Genomic DNA, 20,527 nt, shown 5'->3' with positions numbered 1-20,527 from the left:
GAGTTCATTTTTTTAGATTCCACGTATAAGTGGTACCATGCAGTATTTGTCTTTCTCTGTCTGACTTATTTCACTTATTTCTGTCTGATGTATGTCACATTCAAAGCATAATGTCCTCAAGGTCCATTCATGTGAGTTCGTTTCTTTTAATTCCACAGATAAGTGAGATCATTCTGTCTGATTTCATTTAGCATAATGCCCTCAAGGTTTATTTGTGTTGTTGAAAATGGTAGGATTTCCTTCTTTCTTATGGCAGAATAATATTCCATTGTATCTATATACACACCTTCTTTATCAATTCATGAATTAGCAAACACTTAGCTTATTTCCATATTTTGGCTATTGTGGATAATGCTGCAATGAACTATGGAAGGGCAGGTATGATTTCATTTCTTTGGATATATACCCAGACGTGGGATTGCCAGATCATATGTAAATTCTATGTTTAATTTTTTGAGGAACCTCCGTACTGTTTTCCATACTAACTGCACCAATTTACATTTCCACCAACAGTGCACAAGGGTTCTCTTTTCTCCTCATCCTCACCAACACTTGTTATTTCTTGTATTTTTAATGATTGCCATTCTAACAGGTGTGAGGTGATATCTCTTTGTAGTTTTCATTTGCATTTCTCTGATAATTAGTGATGTTGAGCACCTTTTCATGTACATGTTGGCCATTTGTATGTCTGCTCAGTTCCTCTGTCCATTTTTAGTTCGATTGTTTTTTTGCTGTTGAATCCCACCAATAATGCACAATAGTTCCAATTTCTCCACATCATCAACATTTGTTATTTTCCGTTTTGTTTTTTTATAATGGCCAACCTAATGGATGTGAAGTGATATCTCACTGTGGTTTTGATTTGCATTTCTTTAATAATTAGTATTGCTGATCATCTTTTCATGTGCTTATTGGCCATTTGTATATATTCTTTGGAGAAATGTCTACTCAAATCCTTTGCCCATTTTTTAATTGGATTGTTTTTTTTTTGTCATTGTCGTTGAGTTGTGGGAGTTCTCTTCACGTTCTGGATATTAATCCCTTATCCGATATATGATTTGAAAACTTTTTCTCTATGGTAGTTTTGAGTATGTCTCTTTGCATAGTTTTCACAGTGGTTGCTCTGGGTATTACATATGTGACTTATCACAGTCTACTGGTACGAACAGTTTACCACTTTTAAGTATGGAAACCTCACTCCGTTTATGTCTCTTTACCTTCCACACTTATAGATATCATTATCTTGAGTGTTAGATTGCATTCTAACTTTTTCCAATCATCAAATATGATTTATGAAGCTCATAAGTAAAAGTATTGTGTATGCCTGTCTTTCTGCTATTTTCCTTGTTGCTTTCTTTCTTATGCTCCAAGGTTCTTTCTTTTATCATTTCCTTTCTCTTTAAAGAACTTCCTTTAGCTGGCCTTTAAGGTTAGGTTTACTACTGACAAACTCTTTTAATTTTTCTTTGTATAAGAATATCTTAATTTCCTCTTCCTTCCTGAAAGATAGTTTTTCTGAATATAGAATTCACAATTAACAGTTCTTTTCTTTCATCATTTGAAAAATGTTTTGCTCCTTCTTTCTGACCTTCATGGTTCCAAATGAGAAATCTGCTGTTATTCAAATTGGTGTTGCCTTATAGAAATGCTTATTTCTCTCTGGCTGACTTCAGATATTTTCTTTGTCTTTCATTTTTCAAAAATTTAATTATAATGTGTCTTGGTGCATATTTCTTTGAGTGCATATTCCTTTTTGGAGTTTTCTCAGCTCTTTAAACCTGTGAATATGTTATTTTACCAAATTTGGGAAGTGTTCAGCCACAATTTCTTTGAATATTCTTTGAGGCCCACTCTCTTTCTCCTCTCCTTCTGGGACTCTGAAGAAATGAAGGTTGAATCTTTTATTATTGTCCTATACACCCCTAAAGTTTCTATTCATTTTTGAAATATTCCAGTTTCTCCCTGTGTTCAGGTTGTGTGATTTCAATTGATCTGTCCTCTGTCTTCACTCTTCTTTTGAGTCTATCCACCAAGTTGTTTTCTTTTATTATTATTTCTGTTATTGTATTTTTAGTTCTATTAATTTACATTTGATTCTTTTTTGTAATTTCTATTTCTTTGCTAAAAGTTTCTATATTTTCATATGTTCAAAAAGAATTTGTAATTGATTGTTGAAACAGTTATATGATGGTTGTTTAAAATCATTCTCAGATAATTCAGCCATCTGACTCATTTCAATCTTGGCATCAGTTGATTGTCCTTTCTCATTTAAGTTGTGATTTTTCTTGATGTTTGGTACAACAGGTGGTTTTTGATTATATCCTGGACAATTTGTCTTAAGTTAGGAGACCTTGGGTGCTATTCAAATCTTTTATTGTAGTAGGTGGTCACACCATTTAAGTGTAGGATGCAAGTTGTGGCCTACTTTTGTGGGCTGTGATTCCAATGGCAGTTTAGTTTTCAATGTCTTTCCATTGTTGGTTTGTCTGCTGGGTTAATTTGGTGCTGCTGGGGGTTTCACTGGCCCTGCTGGTGCTACCTGAGGGAGCTGAATGGGATGTTGACAGCCAGGCCTCTGGGTGCCTCTCAGTGAGAGAGGAGTGTCTTGGGTCTGCAGGGACAAAGAGGATTTCTGGGCTGGACCAGTTGTTAGGTATTAGAGTTTTAATGAAGAGAAACTTGCAAAACAGTATCTGAAAAAAAGATACTAAATTGGAAAGAAGTGTACAGAAAAAGGACACAGAAAAGTGCTGAACACAAAATGAGTGCCTTTCACAGCATTTTGTAGCATTGGCCCTACCCACTTTCCATCATGCTGGGGGTAAAGAAAATAAAAAGAGGCTCCCTTTCTTCCTATTCGCTGCTTTTGCCTCTAGAATAGATTATGTCACCTAATTACCATAAAAATTAGCATTAGTGCCCTGTGTTTTAGCCAACGTTTTATTGTGACGGCATGGACAATGGGAAGTATATGCACGATTTACTTCTACTGAATCTGCTGCCCAATGTAACCATGAGGGAACCAAAGAAATTGAGTTACAACAAACTGCATTATTTGGGTCCTCTACGGTTGACAGTGTGCTTTCACATAGATTAGCTAACCTTGCCCCATGAAACGTGTTTTCCTCACTCTGTCTTCTAAAGGCACCATGAGGAATGCAGATCTGAATAATAAAAGGTAGTTCAACTAATTGCTAACCTTTTAGATTTTTCTCCAAGAGTTGCCATTCAGGATATTTTCTGAATGTGAATTCTTGAATATTTACCCCTGAAAAGTAGTGAATAAGGCACCCGTGGTAGATGAAAATACACTTCTGAATATTGGGTATATACCCGTTAGAAGGTACATCTTCAGTGGGTCAGCTCCGGTGCAAGTTTATGAATGAAGATGGTTATGGATTTGTAACAATAAGTTACATTTTGGCTTCTCTTGTCTTTCTATTATTGCTGGACTTTAGGTGAGATGTTTCAGTGGTCTCCCTCAGTGGCAGTCTTCAGGGAACATGGCAGTCTTCAGGGAACATGCTATCAGCCACATCTATGCAACATATTTATTAAGTAGGAGAGTCAGCCCGAAGCATTTAATATTTTGGAAGACACTAAAGCATAGTTTGTGATCAGCTCAAAATATATTATATTTTTTTAAGACCCTGTTTGTTGTAGATAATGGTGTGTATCGACGTTACAGAATATTATAATTAAAACGTAGGCTTATTAGTATAGTACTTTAAACTTCACTGCTTTTTATTTTCCATTATGAAATAAATAGCTTTAGGGTGGCTGTTTCTATTCAGACTAATAGCAGATGCAGCCAGCCTTTGTGACCAAAAGCTTAATTTTGTCACTTCATTATAAAAATTATTGGCAATAAGAGGTTGTATACTGGTCTACAGGCAAATTTACATTTTATTATTGTTATTTCTCTGCCACTGGAAAAGTTGACGCAAAATAAGGTATGCCTCGTTTAAAAAGACTTTAAATAAATCAATTTCAGAAAATTTCACTGAGGCTTTGGGATTTCAGATTATTCACTTAATTATAGTTGTAATTCTCAGCAGCTGTAGAGAATGATTTTTGATTGTTGCAGAGTAAAAGATAATTTTTAAATGTTATAGAATTTGCTTAAAGAAGTTTAATTTGGGGGGCAACGTTCTCCTCTAAGCTACGTGATTCATACTTCATCCTGAAGCTCCTTGAGAGCAGCAACCCTATCTTCTGCATCTCTCCCTTGTTACCACAGAACCCACACTACCCCTGTTTCTGTGCAATGACTGGGCTTTGATTATATGTACAAAATAGTAGATAGAATAATAAGCTTTTCTGTCTATGAGGCATTATAGCTTTGAATCATCCATATTTCAAGCCAGTGTCTCTTAAACAATGACTTTTTTTCTTTTTTTTACCAGTGATTAAATTCAAAGTAACTTAAATTCACATAGCATTTTATAATTTAAAAATTCAGTACAATTTACCATTGCAGTGGAAGGTTGTAAAGCTACATGAGGGCAGAAATTTTTCTTTTTTGTTTACCACCCTGTTCCCAACACCTAGAATAGTGTCTTGTACATCGTAACCACTCAATATTTGTTGAATGTGTAAATATGCTTTTTAAGACCCTGTGAAAAATAGCCAGTATAGGCTGCCTTTGTTGTATTGGATGGAGACCTCAGACTTAGTGTCAGGAAGTCTGAATTATTGCTTCAGCTCTGCTACTAATTTGCTGTGTGATCTCAGATATGCCACCTGATCTCTCTGTGTCTTTCTTATCTGTGAAAGGAAGAAATTAGATTTGATGACTGATAAATTGAGTCCACCTTTGAAACTGCATAATCCATGGATTGAAGATCAGTAACATGCACTTGGGAAGTGGCTGGCTGCAAACAAAGTGACAGTTTGTGACCATAGAACCAGTGTTGCCAACTGGCATATCTGCGTTGGGACTAAGACTTTGGTCTCCAGCTACTAAAAATTTGGCTCTAACAATTGAACTGATCATCAACTTGATAAAAAAAATAGTAATAATAAAGCTTTTCTATACTTTGGCATGGGAAATTGATTTTTAAGAATAAGGAAAACTGAATCTGACAGAGAAGAGTGAAATGTAACATAATGATAAAAAGAACTAGATTTAAATCCTAGCTCCAAAAATTTCTAATTGAGACTCTTGCCAAGGAATTTGATCATTATGCTTCAATTTTGGCATCTGTTAAATGGAATAATGATAATATCTCAATGAAATAATTTATTTAAAGTTCCTGGGACACGGTAAGCTTTGAAAGCCTTACAGCCAAGCTGATATAAAGCAATTAGATAGATGGATGAAAATGAGTTCATGAGAAATAAATCTGTATGTTTGGCTTGTGGCAAACACTGACGTGAAAGAGCGGCTGAGCGCATGGCTGAGAGCAGACCGTCTGCCTAGGTCTGTCTCGTGGCACCTCTACTGAGCAGCTGTGATAAGTCGGTCAGTTTCTTAATGTCTCTGCATCTCAGTGTCCCCATCTGTAAAATGGTGATAATAATAGCACCTACCTCACGGGGTTATTGTGAATTTTAGGTGAAGCAATCCATTTAACGTGCTTAGAACAATGCCTGGCATGTAGTAAGCACTCAACAAATGTAGCTCTTTTTGTTATATTCCATTAAGTTCATCCAGAGGGAGAAAAATTGAAAGAGATATGAAAGATTGTCAGCCCAGTGAACGAGGAGAAAGCAATGGGAATTCAGCAGGGCAAAATAGATCATGATAGTCCAGTGGAGTTTTGTGTTTTTTCTGTTTTTAGGAAACTACTTGTAAACATATTCAACCTTGAGATTTTAGGAAAGACAGGCCGTGCAAACGCAAGACAATTGAGAATTCCGAGTTAAGTCACTGGCAATAAATATCAGAGTCTCCAGTTTATTTGTGGGTGATGAACCTTCTTTTTAAACCAGAAATCTGCCCTAAGGAGAAGGTCTTTTAGCCTTCTGTCACATGGATTAAAAGGTATTGCTAAGTAGTGCTGTAGAAGTTGTGAATCGATTATCAATCTTTTTGTAACAGGGCAACAGCTGTGATAGCACACTGAGTCACTGCACACCTTCTGTTCTCCAGGGAGCCCAGGGGGCAGTACCTTACAATTTCAGCACAGACAGTCCGTTAGCTGGACTCCTTGTTTTGTTTTGGGGGGCAAAATTGTGCTCTGAGACTATCTTTGCCAATATTTATTTAACACAGTTTCAGTGTGGGATTTATAACAGTTTCACAAGACAGTAGCATACAAGAGAATTCTCTTAATAAGCCAATAAAGAAATAACAACATACTCCAAACCAACGATGCATTAATCACACTGTTGTTCCAGGCAAGGGGAGACGAAAGGAATAAAGTCCAAATTTAGTTCAAAGTGTACTTTTTTATATGAAGAGGTACTCAGAAAGATGGCTTGACCAACTAAGAGCTGACTTCCAGCAGCCAACGCAAAGTAAAAGTCCCTTGTTGCTAGGGCATGTTGCTAGGGGACGATGGCACCGGGGCTGGTGAGGAGGCTGATCTCCTTCATGGGGCCACCGCGCAGTTTGTCATCACTACCAATAAGGGAGTTGCCCATACCAAGGTAGGCGCCAATGCCCCAAGGTCTTCGGACAGTTTATTTCCGTCAGCAAAGAGTGCCTTGCCCAGACCAAAATTCTCAGATATTCTCACACACTCTGGGTATTTACAGTCTAAATGTCCCCTTGCCACAGCTGCTTCTCCATGTGTTCTTATTGACAAGCCCCCAGCGGGGCACCTCAACAGCTGGGCTACTGAGTTCTTATCAACAACAGATGAGATGATGACATCCTGACGCAACTTACTTCATTCTTACATTGAAACAACAACTTTTTTTTGTCTTTGCCCATAAACAAGTAGATTAAAACAACTTCACTTAAATCATACACAGGTGGAGTTGAAAGCATGTCAAACCAATAGACAACACTCCTGAAGCTGCAGAGCTGCCACAGACAGACTGAGCTCTAAGGACTGGAAGGAAAGAACACAGGTCAAATAAAGAAAGACAATAAAATGGAGGCTAAGTTTCCAAGTAGCGCTCCACACTTTAAAGTGCGTTTCTTTTTGGTGAGCTTTAAAAAGACATGAAATAAGCCTAGATATTTCATGATTGTGAAGCCCTTTTCAGTTGCTTAGAAAAATGTTGATTTATGTCTGAGCACACATTACTTCATTTTTCAAAAATTATGTACAGTTGTTCAGAAATAGGCTACAACCCATTCTTTCAAGTGGTTTGGAGTAAAGGGCCTTCTCAACAGAGAGTGGTAGGATTTTTCCTTCCTTAGAAGCACTGTTTCTTAGACATTACGGTCATTTAGACTTAACCAGTAAGTGCTTCTTTAAAATGTAAATATTCCTCAAAAGTGTCAAGTATCTCCATTTTTCACATCTTAAAGTAAATCACTTTTATCACTGACTTTTCTCTCTTCTCCAACTGAGGGTTTGACCTTGAAGGCAGTGGAGCTTCAAATGGAAGATTAAAATGAAATTAAAGTAGAAAGTAAATCAACAACTGAGGGATGTCTCAGGTGGGTTGGCTCCAATTAGGAACTTTGGTCAGGTGTCCAAGTAGTGATTTGGGAAAGAAGGAAAAGACATTAGGAGGTTCGAGATTAGATTAATTTAGTTTGCAGTTATACTAGATTTTCAGAAGTAGGTGGTCCGTTTCCAAAATTCTATAAACAGTACTTAAACTCTAAGTTCCTAATGCTCGAAGTGCTTGCTAGATTCTGTGACAGTTCATTACAACAGGGTGAATGTTAACGACTACATAATTAGCAGGGCCCAGGGCAAAAGGAAAATGCAGGCCCCTGGTTCAAAAAGCAGGACAAAAGACTTGTTAAATGTATTAAAATACATAACTGTTTCCTTTCTTCCACCGTCTGCCTCTCAACTTGTCTCAGTGTTTTTATTTGCTATTTAATGTTCCAAGTAAAGAAAAACAGAAGTTTATATTATTAACATGAATTTTACCATTCATCTTTATATTGTGCAATGCAAATATAAGCATGCAGAATCACCAAAATTACACAATTTGTATTTAATGGATCATACTTATGCACTTGCCAGAACAGTGCAAACTACACAAAAGTTACTCTACGGCTTTTATTTCACTTCTTGACACATGCACATTTGACCAACACCCTTTCTCTTTGGCTTCCTGGTGAGTAAGAAGGACTGCAAGAAAAAGATCCATGGACTGCCCTTTTTCTTTCTATGTCATCGTTTTTGGCATAAGTAGTGGGCTAATACGGGCTAATACAGGTGGGGAAATGCAAAAAATAAAAGATATGATAGGGTTTCTTGGTCATCTGTGTTTCTTACAACACTATTCCCTTCTCATTAAGTATGAAGCAACTTCTAGTTCCAGTGGAAAGCATGACCTCTTGGCACTGTCGGCTTCCCCACTTACTCAGTCACAGACATAGCATACTTAACCTTGCTCTCCCGCTGAATCCCTCTAAACTCCCAGGAATCGCGGGTCCACCAGAATTCACCATTGCACACACTGTATGTGGAGGAGGCAGTACGGAATGGCTGGGGACATCATATTGTGCAGATACCCACTGCTCACCCACATGCTGGTGTATCCCATTGGACTTCACCTGTAAAACACTGGTTCAAGAGTAAAAGCGTTAAACAAAGCACAGGGTTGTGCTGAGCATGAAGCCCTCTGCAGCTGCCCAGGTTGCACACCCATGCAACCATCCCTGTCTTGAAATTTCTTATACAAATGAGGAATCAGTTAGCAAAGTGGTTGGCAAAGGAAGTGGAAACTGGCTAGTCTTCCTTTTTTTCTGCCATCTGATGCTGTCTCAGATGTTTGGGAAGTCACAGAATAAATGCAGATATCATTCTGAAACTGATTCTTACCCCAAGACCTGCAGGGGTGAGGGGATCAGGAGGCAGATAATGTAACGTTGTCTTCGAACACAATGTTTTATAGATAATAAAATTTGAGTAAGATTTTAGGGTAAAACATGAGGTTCAAAGAAATGATGCTGCTTATTAGGTTAAAGAGGTAATTGGGTGAAAAAACTTAAGAGAAACTATTTGAGTGGAAAGACAGCTACACTGAGAGTTAGGAGGCATCGGGTCTAGTCCTGGATTTACTCTTGGCCAGCTGTGACCTCAGACAAGCCGTTTCATCACTCTAGTCCTCATTAACCTCATCTATAAAACAGAGTTCAAACTTAGATAGTTTCTAGTTTAAAATTTGTCGAGTTGAAAGGGCATTTATAAATCAAGAAACCAATTTTAAAGATATAATTGTAGACTTTAGAGAATTCTTTCCAGAATATCCTGAGCTCCCAGCTGTGCCTTCAAGCAAATATGCTTCCTCAGCTATACACTGGCATTGATTTATCTATAGTTTGAATGATCGTCTTTCCCACGTTTCTGCATCTCTTTTATCCAGAAGGACTATTGATCATTGCTAAAAATCAAGGGAGATTTAAGAGAAGTTGAATGACTTTTTAGATCCATAGATTTATTTCAGTTCTGTTTTCATTTCTTCTTTAGATCTTTCAGCTTGTGCCCAAACCAAAATTTACCTTGTTACCTGAAAGTTCTTTTTCATGACTTATTGAGTACGATTATTAATATTTTATCAGGAGATTATTTTGGCTAAGTTTTAAAAAGGGCTCCCAAAATGTAAAGTCTTACATTTATTATTATGTCTTGTGAAAAAATTGATTTTTTTTCACAGACAAATAGACTTAATCTTACGATAGTGTCAGTAGAGAAAGAGAAATATATGTTTAAAAATACAGGCAGGAAACCGAAGGGAATTAAAATTGTTGGGTTCCTCTTATGTGCCAGTATGTGCTTTACATGGTTTATTTTGATTAACTCTTACATCATCATCTGTGTAGGTAAAATTAAGAATACCACCAGTTACCAATGCTAGACCAGAAAGTCTTCTGGAAACTTTTAATGCAAAGTCCAGCCCAGACTTCTCTCCCACATTCCAGTATTATATCTCCAACCACTTACGTGACAAGCCCACTTGGCACTGACGTCTCAAAATCAATATGGCCAAACTGAGCTCATCATCTTTCCCCTGTGGCTGCTCTAACCACAGCCTTTCTCATGTCAACTGATGGCAAGTGCACTCTTCCAGCTGCTTAGACTAGAAACTTGGGGTCATTCTTGTCTCCCTCTTATTAACCCTCTCCACCCAATCCATCAGGAGATCCTGTTGACTCTCACTTCAAAATAAGCCCAGCCTGGGGGGCTGGCCCCGTGGCCGAGTGGTTAAGTTCGCGCGCTCCGCTGCAGGCGGCCCAGTGTTTCGTCAGTTCGAATCCTGGGCGCGGACATGACACTGCTCATTAGACCACGCTGAGGCAGCGTCTCACATGCCACAACTAGAAAAACCCACAACGAAGAATACACAACTATGTACCGGGGGGCTTTGGGGAGAAAAAAGGAAAAAATAAAAATCTTAAAAAAAAAAAAAAAAAACAAAAACAAAAACAAAATAAGCCCAGCCTGGATCTTACCTCCCCTCATCAGCACCATCTGAGTCTGAGCCAATATCGCCTCTCTCCAAGAAGGCAAGCCTTCCACTTGCCTCCATCCTGACCTCTCCTATGGTCTATTCCCAACCAGCAGTCAGGGTGAGCCTGTTGAAACATAAGCCATGTCAATTCCGAGCTCAAACGCCTGTGATGGCCCCCATCTCACTCTCGGAGTAAAACCCAAAAAGCCTTGAGCCACTTTGATCCATCCCTCCTCCCTCCATCTACCCTCACCGCCCCATCATTTTCACTTCTACTCATCTCCTCCTTCCTCGCTTCACTCCATCCCCACTGACTACCTTGCGATTTCAAGAACAACCAGGCATATGCCCCCTTAGGACCTTATTAACCCTGGTAATTCCCCGTGCCTGGAACATTCTTCTCTTCATGTGACTGACTCTCTCACATCTTTCAAGTTTTTGGTCACATCTCACTTTCTTAGTGAGGTCCCTCACATCCCCACATCCTCCAACCCATACTCTTCTGATCCTCCTTAACTTGGTCTATTTTTCCCACATCTATAGCTTGTTTCACTTTCTAAAATACTGTGTACTTTATTCCTTCATCATGTTTATTGTTTATTTTCTGTTTACTCATCTTCATTAAAATGACATGTTCACTGATTATTCCAAGCGCCCAGCATAATATTTGGCATATGATAGATGCTCAATAAATCTTTGTGGAATGGTGGAATGAATGAATGAATGCTTTCATTCGTTCCTCATACTAACTTGACTAAGGCAGGTTTTATTGCCTCCATTTTACAAATGAGAAAATTAAAACTCGAAGGAGCTAGTTACCTTTCAGAAGTCAGAAATCTTGTCAGAGGCACGGCTGAGATTAAAAGAGTCTCCCTGATCTGGACCATTTGCACTTTGTCACACTGCAAAACATGTACTCTATAAAAATATAGGTATTCCATAAAATGTGATGCATTTATAGTTTCTATTCCCCTTTCTCCACACTCTCAGCCAGTATTTTTTTTTAATGAACCTCTTAAAATACTGTAACTAAAGTGACTGGCTTATAGAGTACCTCACATAAAATGAATGATATGAGGTGTACTGGTTCAGACTCTTGCTGCAGAATCATAGTAACAAACCAACTTGAGCTACTGTAAGCAAAAAAATTAACTTAAAAATAAATAATTTAAAAAAATTTGGGGGGCGGGCTGGCCCCGTGGCCGAGTGGTTAAGTTCGTGCACTCTGCTTCGGCGGCCCGGGGTTTCACCAGTTGGATCCTGGGTGCGGACATGGCACTGCTCATCAGGCCATGTTGAGGCAGCATCCTGCATGCCACAACTGGAAGGACCCACCACTAAAATATACAACTATGTACTGGGGGGATTTGGGGAGAAAAAGCAGAAAAAAAATTTTTTTAAGTAGAATTTGTCGTAAGGATATAGGAGCTCAGGGAAGCCACAGGAAAAAATTAAAAAGTGAGAGCAGGAAGCAGATGAGTTTAGAGAGTTCTTACTCTACCTTCTATGCATCTCTTTCAATCTCCTTTTTCGAAACACAGTTACAAATATTCACTCCCTCTGCCTGTAAGGGACAGGGAGACCAAACTCCATCCATAACTCTTTCAACTAAATGAGACTGCAGTCTCCTGGTCCCAAATTACAAGTCCTGCTTGGGTGAAGTACCTCTCCCAGTCCGATCAAGGTTGGCCAGGGATGAAGACTCCATGGCAAACAGCTGATAGAGGACACATTTGAAGATTGGGGAATGCGGAGTTCTGGGAAGGTCCTAGAGAAAGGGGCTTGAGCAGACACCCCAGAAGTAGCTGACTCTAGAAGAACCCAGTGGAATAGTGGAAAGCAAGTATTGAATCAAACAGCTTAAGTTCAAATTCCTGTGGGTTTTTTTCCATTTTTTTTAGCTTTCTTTTGTTCTTGTTCTTTCTCAGGTGTAGGTACTGAATATTTGTTACTTGGTGATAGGAAAGAGCAGGAAGGAAAAATGAAAGAGGAAGTCGGGGTAAGGAAAAGGAAAAAAATCAGGAATTCTGCATTCTAATCTCAGTTCTATCACCATGGGGGAAATGCCTTGGGCAAATCAATTCCCTCGTCTCAGTTTCCTCTTCTGTATATTAAGGAGATTAGCCAAGAATCGGTAGGTTTCCCAGCCTGCTTGATCAGGAGAATGAACTTGGGCACATTTTCACAATGCAGATTACCCTGCCTATTATTGTTTTATAGATCAGAATATCCATGAATATTCTGATTTAATAGATTTTGCATGAAATTCTATAATTTGTATTTTTCAGCAGCTTTCTAGACTATTGTGGTGATCAACCATATTTGGGAACCACTAGACTAGATGACATTTAAAACATTACCAGTGTTTAAAATATTTCTTTACATAACTATTACCTAATTTAGGAAATACTGCAATTGTAATAAAATTGATTTCTTATTGTATATTTGGGTGTCTTTTTCAGAAATTGCATAATCTTTCCATTTGTTTCTATAGACAATTAAGAACAATGTCTAATACAAAATAGATTCTCAATAAATATTTATGAAGGACTAAATGGCCAGTTCTGTAGGTTTTAAAAATAATCAATTTTTCGTTATCTCCTTGAGTAACCTATTCCTCATATATGTAGGAGAAAAATTCCTTTCAGAGTTTAGCTGGTTTTGTGGAATATTAAGAATATTTAATAGAATAATTGTATATAAACCAGGGCTTGTAATTGTAATTGTACCTGATAGCTTTTGGTAATGGAATCTCATTTTTGTCCTTTATAACATGGATAAATGAGATGTATGTGACAATATAATGTTCCCAGCGTGTTTTAAGTGCGATGAAAATACATGGTATTGTTATTGTTGTGCTTGCGTTTTACCACCCACAGCATTCTAATACTTAACCTGTCAGCTTTGCTGGTCTCAAAATATTGCTCGAACAAGTTCTGCAGAGAATTGTATGAGCGCTGAACTTTTTGAATGTCAGTGTTCTTTTTGGAAACAAATACATTGTTAGGGGTTTCTCAAGGCAGAGATTCTGGGATGTTGTTCTGCCTCTGTGTCTATTAGCTGAATAAAATTGGGCAAGCCTCATCACCTCTCCTGGCCTCTAATTCCTCTTCTATTTTTTTTTTTAAATATTTCCCGTCTCTCTTTTTGTTTTTTTCTTAAGATTTTATTTTTCCGTCTTCTCCTCAAAGCCCCCCAGTACATAGTTGTATATATCTTTTACTTATGGGTCCTTCTGGTTGTGCTATGTGGGACGCCGCCTCAGCATGGCCTGATGAGTGGTGCCATGTCCACGCCCAGGATCCAAACCGGCAAAACCCCAGGCCGCTGAAGCAGAACGCGAGAACCCAATCACTCAGCCACGGGGCTGGCCCCTCTAATTCCTCTTCTGTAAAATGATTTCTCCATTCATTCAGATGTTGTAATTCATATAAATAATTAGGAGGTACAAAAAATTATTCACACCAGTATTCGCAATTCTGAATATCATTACATCTCTGTTTAATACCTAGATTTACTGTTTTTCTCATTCCCACCTGACGCTATTTTAATATGCTACACAAGTCCACAAAATAATGCCATTTAAAAGAAAATAGAAGTAGAGCCCTGTTGATACCTACACTTTTCAACACCAGAACATTTTTGTGTGTGACACAAGTCCTTTTCTTTGTTACCTTTCAGAAAAGAAAATCAAAGCTCAGCATAAAGCATGTAATATAAAGAGAATAGGTACCTCTCCTCTTAGTCTGGGCCCAATTAGAAGTTCTATTTTATCCCTTTCTAGAGAAAGCATCACTAATAACTAGGGGTAATGGTTTGGCTTAGGCATCTGCAAGCCCCTGGTAGTACACTTGGGAAGATTGTGCTATGCTTGGGGTCCTCCTGGGATGTCAGAAGAGCTACCTGGAAAGAATGATATTTCTTACCCCTTCTTTTAGTCACAGCTGCTTACTTGCAATGTTGATAAAACAAATAATGCACAGGAAGTGAATACAATCTTTGTGTATAACATATCTTACAAAATCAAATGATTGATGCTGACAGTGTATTGCTTTTTGAAGAGGATATAAATGTTAATAGTAGAAAAGTAGGTTGTAGAATATCAAACCTGTTTATTATGAGGACTTTTTTATATGGTTGGTTTTATTTTCTGAAAAGCATAAAAATATGAAGAGTAGCATTGTGCAAGAACACTGCCATGTAAATTTCCTGTGAGGCTCTTCTCACATCACTGAATTTAATGGCTGCCAGAGTAGTTCTTATGAGATCTCCTTAAAGTATCTTTTTTGTTTCAGGCTAGTTATTGCATCTAATTATTGCATTTTGTTATGTTTCAGAACAGTTGAGCATCACATACCAAGAGTGACATCGGGTTAAATAAACTGCAAAGTTTGAATCTTTTCCTGCCTTAGAAGCAAGAAAAATGGAAAATTGATAATCAAAGGTAAAATTGTCTCCTTTCCCATTATAGCACATCCCTACAGCTTCCTCTTCTGCCATCCTATGTGAAACAGTTTCTCTTTTTTTTTTTTGATAGCATGGTATATTTGAGTATAAATATTTCTGGCTTGTAAGTCCCGACATATGAATAGGCTGCTGAGCTTACAATCAGTGATTTTTAACTCCCTAGTTGCCCATACAGAATCTGGACGAGATGTGTTTTGTACGTTTGATCTTCATTCTTGTTGTTAATCTAGAGTGGCACATCAGGCAAATACCACTTCCATTTCCATGACTATGGACCAAAATATTGTACTTTAGGTTAAACGTGGAGTTATGAAGGTGGATGACATAATATCAGCTTCTATGTTTTTCTTAGAATGTTGTACAAATGTTAATTTATTAGCACAGGCATGCTCAGTATCATCTGCATGTGCTCAGAAAGGCTTTCGAAACACTTGAGGTGAAGCTGTGATTGCCACTCCTTTCATTTCATTATGTAGTTTGGGGAAATGAAAAAAAGGGTCTTAATGACATACAAATCAGAAATCCTACATACATGGTGTCGGATCAGAAGGGGATTGATATTGCTGACTATTTCAGTAAACTATCATCTTGGTTTGGGTTGCTTGTCTGAGACAATGACCTGAACATGGTAGTTGACTGGGGAGCTGATCCCATGGATCCAGAGTTAAAGAGCAGGGAGAACGAATCAAGGAAGAAGCAAAGACTAAATAAGGGTGGGTGAAGGAGTCCACCACTGTGGACCAGGGAAACTGGATTCCTCTGGGACCTCAGAAAGGGTAGGGGCCACCTTCCAGAATTTCTACATAAAGGATGTGTGGCAAGAGATTTATCCACTGGCTTTTTCCCCTCGGTTGTGGATTGCTCCCAAGGGAATTAACTCCCCGACAATTCTGAGCTGCGTTACAGCACATGGGGCAGAAAGACACTCAGTTGTCACTTGAGGTAGACACTGTAAAGGTGACGAGGAGAACCGAGTTGGCACAGAATGGTCTGTCTCTGTAGCTGTGGCTGAAATCAGAGATGGGCCAAGGGGATGCAGGGAACCAGAGGTGTCTGTTATAGTTCCTTTTATTGTATTTTAAATCATAAAATAAATCACATTTTCCTCCCAAATAAATATCCCCAGGAGAAAAATTCTTCTAATGTCTATTTTAAAGACATTAAAGAGTTACATCCAAATGTCGTAGAACCAGAATGAACTCTGTTTCAAAACTAACTTCATCAATAAATTGTCCGTGTTCAGAGTGAGAAGTGTGTGTTAGTCCACGTGTGCATTTGAGGCATTATATAATAAGGTTTTAAGTATGGCCAAAACATTGGAATAGAGATAATATAATAATATTTTACTATACCTATACTTATTATTCACTGTATATTGTTTTATATACAAGACGGTGTCTGTGGATACACAAAAATATAATTATTGTCTTTCCTAACTGGAAACAGTCTGGTTAGCAGTGTCATTATTTGTGTGAAAAACATGACAAATTATGCATGTCTGAGCATAATATTACATGGATGGTCAGTAGACAAAATGAATTTAACACACTGAAGTAAACCAGGGGTTTTTTTTGACATGAGAACATTAAACAGATTAAAATAAAGTCAGGTAAAGTCTTTGGTTTTATTGTGACCTAGAAGGTCATATGTTCACAGGAGGAATGTAATTCGTAAGCTCTATAAGGAGCTGCTATTAAAACAAACAAAGAATCATTTAAACATTAAAGGATGTGCATTCACATGCAAGGTCCTAGGAAGGGAAATGAAAATGCAGGGGAAAAGGAGAAAGGACAGCAGAGAGAGGTAGGGCAGGGAAACCAGAGCAGTGGTGGCAGATGGTGAGGCAGAATCAAACTATGGGATGCAGAGAATCCCATGAGAGTGGAGAGTGTCTCTTAGACCACATCCTGAACACAGATGTGAACTGGGTGAATGGTCCCAGTTAATTTGAGGCATGACAAATTCCTAAATCATCAAGGAAAGATTAAATGACTGTCTTCTCACCTAAAGAATGCAATCGCCTTTCTATGGTCTCATTTGGCTCCACAGTCTTCCTAAATAAAAATTCTGATCCTATCTGCTCTTCGCTCAGAAAATGTTCTCTGATTTACCAGTTCATCATTGTCCAAACTTCTTAACCAAACATTTAAAACCTGCTAGTCTAGGTTTTCAGACTTACTCCTTGACTTCCCTCACCAGTGGTCCAGACCATTGTCTAGTAATGAAAATTCTGTGATTTGTATCCAGTCCTCCAAGATAGATTGGCCTGGGACAAGGCCCAAGAATTTATGCTTCTAACAAATTCCCACATGATGCTGATGCTGTTGGTCCAGAGATGTTGCTTTGAGAACCACTATGTAAAACAAATGGTCCAGGCTGGCATTCTAATTTCTGCACTGCAGTTTGAGTCAAAGCCTGATTAAGGGCTCACTTGCCAACATCACCATTGTGAAAAGGTGCGCAGTTTAAGAACAGGGTCTGAGTCTTCTGGTCAGATATCATCTTAATATCATAAAATCTCCAACAGTAAGCTTTTTGATACATTTTATATCCCTTTCTGTGTTATAGACTTTGTAGGCCCGTAAGTATTTGTTGGATGGATGGTTGGATGGAAGGACAGACTGACAGATGGACAGATTTGGCAACCAAGGGTTGGTTTCAGCAAGAAACTTAATGCCTTACAGAGAAACTGCTCTGGCATACTGTTAGGGAAAGACTAATTTCCTTCACATGAAAACCTCCTTGTTGTATAAGACCATACTCGTATGTTACATTTTATTAGGTGGACTAACAATGTATTCAGACCCTGAGAGTCGGGGTATCAACAGTCTTGTGCTCCTTAATAAGCAGTCTTTCACAAAAGACTTTGCTATTTGACTGAGTACAACAGTGGAAATGTCATTTATATCAAGACAAATTGTACATTTTACTTTATAAAAGAGCCACTGGGTCTGTGAAACCGGGAAATCACATCTATTTAATAAATTCCTTTGCAAATGTCCCTTCCTTGAGTTTAAAGTTTGCAGCTGCAGCATAATTTGAATGTTTATTCACATTTAGGACAATTGTGCTTTCTGGTTTTTTGCTTTCTGGCATTCAAATGTGTCCGTGTATCAATGTTGCACATTTTCTCTCTGCATCTTTTATCTGCGTGCATCATCTCCTGATTGGCTTGGTAAATTTATCCTACTTTTCTTGCTAAAATAACTGTTCCTGCTGTCTGTTTTCTGCCTACTCTCTGATTTATTCCAGAAATTGGGCTCAATGCCTACTTTTAGAGCTCCGTGTGAAATTTGTTCTGTATGTTTTTAAACCAAGTTCCCAGTTATTTCTTTCTGTTATGTGTTCTGTAGTGGCATCAACTTCAAAATGCACCCTTGAAAAAGCCTATTATGATTTTGTATTAGCATAAATAGTAATATTGATAACATGAATCAATAATTTATTTTTAAAAATTTGTTTCATAATTCACTTTAAAAGTCTAAAATTAAATTTTTTGCCATGTTCCTTTTAAAGGAAAAGTCCTAGTTCCAACTTTGTTATTACCTTGATATATGTTCTTGGCTGAGTCCTTAGGCCTCGGTTACCTCCATTATAAAAGACAGGATTTAGGATAAATGTCTCCAGGGATGCATTCCAGTGCCTTATCGTGCAATCTCAAAATGCATATCATATGAAATGCTACTTAAAATCAGGCATGAAAGGATGAGTGAATCCATCAGTCAACTAATGGCACATATTTGACAGTAAAGTTGAAAGAGCAGAGTTTTGAGTACAGAAAAGTCTGAGTTCAAAACCTGGCTTTTTCACTATTAACAGTATGAGCTTGGAGAATTTACTGAACCACTCTGTGTACCTTAGTATCTTCATCTGTAAAATGGGGGTAGTGTTATTATTATGTGCAAGATTGCTTTAACAACTAGGGATAATCTAAAAACTATTTAGCACTTATATGTTAAATGTGTGTATCCCTAAAGCCCTATGCAGGCCCCTAAGCTGACCAGAGCCTAGACTATGGTTTCAGCAATTAATGGAGATTACGTTCTTCTTTTCCAATATAATGCTACAAGGCTTAGAAATTTTTATTTGTGACTCTAAAAGATGAACACAATTTGGAAAATGTATCCATAATTTAGTCATCTGAAACTGGCAAGACTGATGGGAAAATTCAACATAGTTTTTCAGGCGGACAGGATATCTCCTTCTCTGCATTGCTAATAATTACACATAGCAAGCAAGGCCCTTTTCATCAAGAGTGACTCCTTCCCTGTCAAAGCATAAAGTTTTCAAATTGCCTTCTGTCCTCTGTCTTGTTATCTAGCCACAGTTTGGGCAGGAATTAAAGTAAAGATTCTTTAAGACGTAGGTTTAGTCTGAATAAATGTTCATGCACTCTTGATTTATATCTGATTCTGCTAAGTTCAAAGGTATTCCTTTTTTTTTCTTTCTTATACTCTAAAAATTATTTTAAGGGTCTGGCCTGGTGGCATAGTGGTTCAGTTCACACACTCAGCTGGGGCAGCCCAGGGTTTGCAGGTTCAGATCCCAGGCACAGACCTACACACTGCTCATCAAGCCTTGCTGTGATGGCGTCCCACATATAAAGTAGAGGAAGATTGGCACAGATGTTAGCTCAGGCCCAATCTTCCTCACAAAATATATATATATTTTTATAGCCAATTTGCCTGTTGCAACTTTATACCCAGAGGCAAAAGAAATCAAATTTTGATCAGTGGATGATTCATTTACTATAGGATTCAAGCAAATATTGAATATTTTTTTGGCTCTTTTTATGTGTTTTTGAGGTTGAATCGTCGCTTTGATATTGGTTAACCTCACTACTTTCCTAGCAGAAATTCAGAGCTGCCTACTTTATGGGAGTAGACCAATAAAGTTTTGGTGGAGTAGTTCATCAATCTTAACAGAGGATTTAATCCTGTTGTTTTTTTCTATTGCAATATTCTATAAATCCCCTGTAAGTTAATATTTTGAGATACAGCTTACTGTTTTACTCTTCTATACTTTTTATGTCAGAAATAACCTAGGAGCTAAGAACTACCGATGCTGTTTGAGTACCTTGATTATTTCAGACATCTGTAAGATAACTAAAATCTAATTGTGGAATGTTGTGTTTATTTGTCGTGTCTCAGAGACACGTCACTGTCAAGATGAAAATCATATTGATGAGGCTCTTTCAAGCCCTAGGAGATATATGTGTATGTACACACACAGCACATACACACACATACACAGTGCATGGTGGTGGCAGCGGTGGTGGTGATGGTGGCGATACTGTTTACTTAGACAACCTAGTCCTTCACAGTAGTGTAGTTATTTCTACATAGACCAATTATTACTGAAATTGGCATTTTCAATGAAATGACCTATTAAGTATTCTCTGAAAGAAACATAAATATTGCTTGTTGTATGATAAAATAATTTCTTTATAAAACAGAGTACAGTAGAGTTTATTACAACTCACATTTTTGCGTATTTGTTGACACTTGGGGAAAAATGAATACCCAAG

The 20,527-nt window shown here is 37.9% G+C and overlaps 1 protein-coding gene across 11 annotated transcripts in view; it reads left to right on the top strand.

Moving 5' to 3' along the window:
- DLGAP1 (DLG associated protein 1) overlaps positions 1 to 20,527 on the top strand; it is an 843,303-nt gene that overhangs the window by 283,376 nt on the left and 539,400 nt on the right. For 8 of the 11 annotated variants that reach the window (XM_070629775.1, XM_070629781.1, XM_070629779.1 and 5 more), the window contains one exon: positions 14,871 to 14,977. The gene's annotated coding sequence lies outside the window, so the exon portion shown is untranslated. The remainder of the gene's footprint in view (positions 1 to 14,870; positions 14,978 to 20,527) is intronic. The other 3 variants (XM_070629776.1, XM_070629772.1, XM_070629780.1) reach the window with 1 other exon arrangement.

This window comes from Equus przewalskii, chromosome 7 (genome assembly GCF_037783145.1).
Source record: "Equus przewalskii isolate Varuska chromosome 7, EquPr2, whole genome shotgun sequence".
NCBI lineage: Eukaryota > Metazoa > Chordata > Mammalia > Perissodactyla > Equidae > Equus > Equus przewalskii.
Note: the sequence above shows the minus strand (reverse complement) of the source record. Positions and strands in the feature narration are given on the sequence as shown.